The following is a 5,791-nucleotide window of genomic DNA, read 5'->3' on the forward strand; positions in this document are numbered from 1 at the left end:
ATTGTTCTCCCTATGCTATTTGAGCTGCATCGTGTATATGTATGTTCTCAATAACATGGATATCAGCACAACAAATATGATTATATTTAATTCGGATAACTCTGTATAGACTGGAGCTACTGTTTGCATTTCGACTCAGATGCTGAATAATTACATACCAATTCATTGAAGACCTATGTCCAAGGTTATTTTCTACTACCAATGGATTTGGACAAATATATATTTCTCCATAGGATCCCTCCCTAACTTGCCTGGGAATTTATCTGGAAAGTGAGTGTGGGAAACAGTAGTAGCAAGGTTGAGGGAACAGGACTCCACCTTATTCCATAAACAGTCATTGAGTGCTTTGCAGATGCAGCCGTCGGGAGCTCTGTGTTACCAGCCATGTATTACCCCACTGTGTTCTTCCACATCTCTGTCAATGGTGAGTCCTTGGGCCACGTCTATTTTGAGCTGTTTGCAGACAAGTTTTCAAAGACAGCAGAAAACTTTTGTGGTCTGAGCACTGGAGAGAAAGGACTTGGTTACAAGGGTTCCTGCTTTCACAGAATTATTCCAAGGTTTATGTGTCAGGGTGGTGACTACACACGCCATAATTGCACTGGCAGCAAGTCAATCTACGGGGAGAAATTTGATGATGAGAACTTCATCCCGAAGCATACAGGTCCTGGCATCTTGTCCATGGCAAATGCTGGACCCAACACTAATGGTTCCCAGTTCTTCATCTGCACTGCCAAGAATAAATGGTCGGATGGCAAGCATGTGGTCTTTGGCAAGATGAAAGGAGGCATGAATATTGTGGAGGCCATGGAGCACTTCAGGTCCAGGAATGGCAAGACCAGCAAGAAAATCACCATTGCTGACTGTGGACAGCTCTAAAAGGTTTGACTTGTGTTTTATCTTAACCACCGGACCATTCGAATTCTGCAGCTCAGGAGAGCACCCTCCACCCCATCTGCTTGCAGTATCCTAGATTCTTTGTGCTCTCGCTGCAGTTCCCTTTGGGTTCCATGTTTTCCTTGTTCCCTTCCATGCTTAGCTGGATTGCAGAGTTAAGTTTATGATTATGAAATGAAAACTAAATAACACCAACAACAAAAAAATAACATTCACTTCCAGGCATTACTCTAGGCACTGAAGATAGAAAGATGAATCCTTGTCCCCAAAACTACATAGTTAGTAGAATACACTAATTTCTTAAGTTGGTTTACTCCAAGTCATTAAGCCATTTATTCTACTTGAAGATGCAAGAAGTTATTAAATTAATAAACTAATTACAATTTTACTCTCTGGCAGCCCTTGAGTTAAATGTTTAGATGCATTATCGCCCTATCAGCATTCAAGTCCACAAAGACCTCAGATGTCAGAATCTAAACAGATACACTGTATTGTTCTCTACTTTCTTGAATGATTAAAAAAGAGACAATTCTGCCTGAAATAAATCCCAGGAATTTGAGGTCATGAAGCCTGTATTTATACCAATTGACTCTTTCAGTTGGGAACTCTCTACAAGGCAGTAAACTCTTTGCATTTCTCTTTCCACAACTGTTAGATGAAGGTTGGGCAGTTGGTAATTTAGCCAGTTGATAGTGTGGGTTTGTGTGTGGATACCTGTGTGTCTATGTTTCAGTATGAATCACAGTGATTCTGTTTCTCTTAAAAAGCAAAATGTAAGTAAATGACACAAGCACATTATTTATGTGGAATATTTATATCCACGTATCCCATATAACGGTAGATTTGGGTCAGACAAGGCTTTCTCTAGTTGTCCTGATTTTTTACTTCACGCTCTAACTTCCATTCTCCCATAGGCTATCAGTGAGAGGAACATGTGGAATACCACTCACCCACTGAGAAAAGACCATCTGAGATGCTCATTTTATTGCAGAAAATGAATGTTCACTGAAGAACCCTTGTAGTTGGTCATGTCAGCTTCTAATTATTATCATAAGACTCTAAGACTAAGCCAAGAATCAAAATAATACAGCCTGTTTTAATTAATGGGACAACTAATGATTGACTGAAATAAGATCCCATTTCCAGTGCCAAATGCTGTCAGGACAACACTAATTCCTAGCACAGTGCCTGCCACGTACTTGACGTATAAATATGAGAAGGGGCTGGGGGTTGACTAGAAAGATCATCAACCTTGGGGCGTACAAATCAAGGTTCCTAACTTACTTCTTAGTAGTGTATGACCTTAAAGAAGTTATCTCGTTTCGGTGACCCCAGCTGTGAGGTACTACTATGTGATTCTACTTTATCTATATTCCCCCAGCATGATCCTGCCCCTCAATAAATACACTTTGATGGAAAAAATAGATGCTTACTACTGATTGATTGGTTGCCAATTCAATCAACAATCAATGATATTATGCCAGTTAATGGTACCTGTAAGAATTTTGGAAGCATCTTTATCATTTCCATATTCGTCCCTACCAATAATCTTATTTATAGTATCAAAATCTCTCTTAAGAAGCCAAGAAAAGTGCAAATATCAACCTGTTTAATACAATTTTTAAATGGATTCAGAGAAGTGATGTCCCTTAGTCAAGCTGCTATAAAGTGATTAACCCTAGAGTGAATAATGAGTTTCTTATTCTGAATCAAAATCCTGGGTTCTCTCCTTAGTTTGTACCAAGACATTGCAGATTCTACTTTCACTTCCTGCTGACTCAAGTAACTTTAAGACATAGGATATGAGAGGTGAAAAGGACCTCAGGTGAAAAGATTGAGGTCTAGAGAGGATGAGTTACCCGGTTCAGGTCACAAGGGAGGTAAGGAAAAGAGTCAGAACTGGGTCCTATCTCCTAATTGCCAGGCCAGGGGCCCTTCTGAAAACCCACATGATGAATACAGAGAAGGACCCGTTTGCCCTTCATGAGCAATAGAGTCCCACAGTCACAATGAACGAGGCTTGAAAATGAAAGCAAATGGAAATAAATGGAAAAGAAGCAACTCTTGGCCATCCCAACCTTTTGTTGTCAAATGAGCCTTTAGAATCTCTCTCCTCAGTAGACCCTTGATGGGGATAAGACAGACGCAGAAGCCCAGGGCAGCTCTACTTTACTGGCCAACAGTTGCCATGAAAACTAAAGGTAAGAGTGGTCTGGCCATTTCCTGAAGTTTGTAAAAGGCTCACCTCTTTCTTTCTCCAGGTTTCCTTGAATATCTCTTCTTTTTATCAGCAAAAGTTTGGTTCATGTTTGTCAACACTTATTAGGATAGTCAGTGGGTGGGGACAAAGAGCAATTCATCTGTCTTTGGCCTAGTTGCAGATAAACTTCTCTCAGTCTATGGCCTAGTTGCTGATAAATTTCCCTCAACCGTGATGACTATAGCAATATTATAATTAGCTATCATAGAGAGATTTACTCTACTCTCCACCACCCTACACATGGGGTGTGATCAGCCTCAGGAGGGTCTTCCATCATCTTGTCTTCCTTCTGCCATGATGTCTCCTGCCTCAGGCTAGACCAGCTGCCTGGAGATCTTGCCCCTCGCTGCTCTGGACTAATCCCAAATGCTTCATACCAATACCAGCCATTTGTGGCTCCTTCCTGCCACCCACCTTCCCAACACACACTTTAACCTGGGTCACCAGCAGATCATCCCTCAGCAGACATGTATTATCTAATCTAATACAAACCCTCCTCTCTTCCCAAGTTTTTCCACTGCACCCTTAGGAACTCACTGATCAGCAAACTCTCCTACACCTTTTTCCACTTCTAAATGTGTCTTCCTATGAGAGCCTGTCATTTACAACATGATGGAACTGGAGGACATTATGTTAAGCAAAATAAGCCAGGCACAGAAAGACAAACTTCACATGTCCTCACTCATTCATGGGAGCTAAAACTTAAAACAATTGAACACAGGGAGACAGAATGAGGGTTACAGAGGCTGGGAAGTATAGTGGAGCGGGGGAGTGGGGATGGTTAATGAGTGCAAAAATGTAGTTAGATAGAATGAATAAGGTCTAGGATTTGATAACTACAGTCAACAATAACTTATCGTACATTTTAAAATAGCTAAAAGAGTGTAATTGGATTGTTTATAACACAAAGAAACGATAAATGCTTGAAGGATGGAAACCCCGTTTAGTCTGATGTGATTATCATGCATTACACGCCTATATCAAAATATCTCATGTACTCCATAAATATATGCACCTACTAAGTACCCATAAAATTTTAAAATAAAAAATTTAAAATAAAAATAAATTTAAAAATAAATGTATCTTCCTGCCCAGGGAAGCCAGGCTGTCCTCTGAGGATTCTACTTCCAGCAGCCCTCTCAGCTAAAGACTGCCTCTCCTCTTCCCCAAGCACCTGAAAGCTGGGAGAGCGTAAATGCTCATCTGGTGACCCTCGTAACTTCTCAAATGTCTGACCTTCTCCTCCAAAAACCCCAGCTTTTTTGAAGCCAATCACCAAACTATGCAGCCTCACAAGCCTCTCATCACTGTGTGCTGGCGGCCTCCTGGTTCATGGAGTCATGGGTGGTGTCAGCTTATTACTCACTGCCTTTCTCTTACCGTAAACCCCATCATTGACTTTGGAGTCAACCAACGTCCTGAGATTCAACTCCTTGTCCTTCTTTGCTTCAATGACCTTTTCCTCCAGCCCACCTTAGCCATCCACTCACATGGTCGTTGGTCTAGGTCTAGCGAAATATCATCTTCAAAATAGTGTTCCACCATTTCACCAGACGTAGACCATGTGAAACCTAGACCCTGCCATTGCCAATAACTGCAGCCTTTGGCTCCCAGACACCGCATTCTCCTTGTTTTCCACTCATCAACCTTTGCTGGTTCCTTCTCCTCTCCTGACCTCTGAACATTGGTATGCCTCTTGTATTCTCGGCCTTTTCTGTACTCTATCCACACACATTCCTGTAAAGATCTCATGCAGTTTCATGGCTTAAGATGAGTTTCAAATTTTTATCTTCAGTATAAAATAGAACTGAGCTAGAACTCAGAACCCTGAATTCTAGTCTTATACAGCCAACTGCTTATTCCACACCTCTGCTTTCAAGTCTAAAAGGAATCTCAACCCTGACATGAACAAAACCAAAACCTGATTTGAAACCAAATCTAACTCCCCCTCAGTTTTCTCCATCTGAGTAAATATTTATTCCAACCTTCCAGTTGCTCAGGACAAAGTTCTTAGACTCTCCTTTGTCTCCTTTCTGCCTCATGTCCCACTTCCAGCCCATTGGCAAACCCTTTTTCTTCTTCCTTCACAACGCATCCAAACTCTGGCCAGATTCTCTTCTCCATCGCCAGCGCTACTAGCCAGGTGTAGGTCACTATCTGCTTTCACCTGGATTATTGTAAGAGCTTCCCAGCTGGCCTCCCTCCCTCGGTCTTGTCCCTCTTCTGTCTCCTCTCAACACAGCAGGCATAGTGGTCCTTCTAATTGTATGTCTCATCTCTGTTCCAAACCCTCCAGTGGCTTCCCATCTTACACAAGGTAAAAGCCAAATCTTTGCCATGGCCTGCAAAGCCCTCCTCAAGCTGGCACATGTTACATCCAATCTGATCCCTTCCCCCCATCATGTCTCTGACCTCTTCTCCTACTACTCTTCCCTTGCAGAGTATGAGCCCTCCGAGATACCCAGGGCACCTCGCTTTAGCCACAGGCCTACCTTGCATCTGTTGTCATTCTGCCTGGACTGCTCTTCCTAAGACATCTGTATGTCAATTCCAGTCCCTTCCTTCCAACCTTTGCTCAAATATCCAGACCAGGCTGGAGTGCAGTGGAGCGATCTCAGCTCACTGCAACCTCCA

General features: G+C 42.2%; 1 pseudogene; it reads left to right on the top strand.

Annotated features, from left to right (window-relative positions):
* The first annotated feature begins 384 nt into the window (after positions 1-384).
* On the top strand, positions 385-879 carry LOC105548057 (annotated as a pseudogene).
* Positions 880-5,791: the final 4,912 nt, after the last annotated feature.

This window comes from Mandrillus leucophaeus, unplaced genomic scaffold (genome assembly GCF_000951045.1).
Source record: "Mandrillus leucophaeus isolate KB7577 unplaced genomic scaffold, Mleu.le_1.0 Scaffold40, whole genome shotgun sequence".
Lineage (NCBI taxonomy): Eukaryota > Metazoa > Chordata > Mammalia > Primates > Cercopithecidae > Mandrillus > Mandrillus leucophaeus.